Source organism: Mandrillus leucophaeus, unplaced genomic scaffold (genome assembly GCF_000951045.1).
Source record: "Mandrillus leucophaeus isolate KB7577 unplaced genomic scaffold, Mleu.le_1.0 Scaffold99, whole genome shotgun sequence".
NCBI classification, from domain to species: domain Eukaryota; kingdom Metazoa; phylum Chordata; class Mammalia; order Primates; family Cercopithecidae; genus Mandrillus; species Mandrillus leucophaeus.
This window is the reverse complement of record NW_012110807.1, coordinates 2459549-2460938: the sequence shown is the minus strand read 5'-3', so window position 1 is coordinate 2460938 and position 1390 is coordinate 2459549. Positions and strand designations below refer to the sequence as shown.

General features: G+C 49.0%; 1 long non-coding RNA gene across 1 annotated transcript in view; it reads left to right on the top strand.

Moving 5' to 3' along the window:
• Nucleotides 1-937, top strand: part of LOC105532859 — a 16619-nt gene extending 15682 nt beyond the window's left edge. The window contains exon 4 of the long non-coding RNA XR_001005055.1: nt 694-937. This is a non-coding gene — a long non-coding RNA (uncharacterized LOC105532859). The remainder of the gene's footprint in view (nt 1-693) is intronic.
• The last annotated feature ends 453 nt before the right edge of the window (nt 938-1390 follow it).

The window sequence follows — 1390 nt, the reverse complement described above, 5'->3', positions numbered from 1 at the left end:
GCCACCCCTAGGACTGGCAGGTCTTCCTTGAGCCTTTGGGGTTTGGGATTTAAGCAGCATAGGCCTTAGTCAGAGGAGAAAAAAATACCTTACCTCACCATCCACATGGGGAAACAGGGGCCTGGAAAGTCAAAGGACTTGCCAAGGTCTCTCAGCATCTCCTGAACTGGAATGTGGTTTTCCAAGAGTCCCCTCAGGTCCTGGACCAGGCTTCACCGGTGCCTGGGTGTGCAGCTGTATTGGTCAGCAGGGCTCCCTCTGCTGCGATAACAAATGAACCCCACATCTGAGCACCTTCGAACGGTCAGTTTGTTTCGCATCCAGCAAAGTCTGCTATGTGCCCAGGCAGTTCTTTTAGTTTTTGGGGGACAAGAGTTTCTCTGTGTTGCCCAGGCTGGAGGGCAGTGGTGCAATCTCAGCTCACTGCAGCCTCCGCCTCCCGGGTTCAAGCGATTCCCCTGCCTCAACCTCCCAAGTAGCTTGTATTGTAGACGTGCACCACCACCCCCAGCTAATTTTTTTTGGTGTATATATACATATATATACACACACAAACATATATATACACATACATACATATATGCATACATATACACATATATTACACACACACATATATACACATGCACACACACAAATTTTTAAAAAGTGTATTTATTATTATTATTATTATTATTATTATTATTTTTGTAGAGACCGTGTTTTGCCATGTTGGCCAGGCTGGTCTTGAACTCTTGACCTCAAGTGATCCACCTGCCCTGGCCTCCCAAAGTGCAGGGATTATATAGGTGTGAGCCACCACACCCAGCCTCAGGAAGGAATTTTTAACAGCCGAATCCTCTTCCACTGTGCACTGTTCACGTTCATCGTCAGTTCCCCTGGATGGGTGTTTAAGGCATTTCCAAAGTTCTGATATTAAAAACACGGATGCAGTGAGTTTCTCTCTGCATTTCCCCTTGTTGCCGTGTGAATGTGTCTGTGGTATAAATCCCTAAAAATGGAATCGCTTGGTCAAAGGGTGGATGTATTTAGCAACCTGATGGCTTTCCAGGAGGCAGGTGCTGCCTCCCGGTCACGAGAAGCTTTTAAGAAGAGCTACTGATGGAACCCAAGTTGGAGTCCCAGAGACCAGGGTGAGTTTTCTGTCCCAGGGGGTTTTCAGATGGGACACTGGGGAGGAGAAGCAGAAACAGGGGCTGCTCTGCCCGTCTGAACTCTATGATCCCAGTACTAATACTGGTAGCTGTGCCATCCCCAGTATACAGACAGCACCGTGCTCTAGGGAGGGTGAGTCATTGGCCCCCAGCTGCCCAGCAAGCAGCATGTGACCCCCCAGTTCCTAGCCAGGCCTGTGTCCTCTTGGGTTCGGAGATCCCAGCCCCCTGCTGTG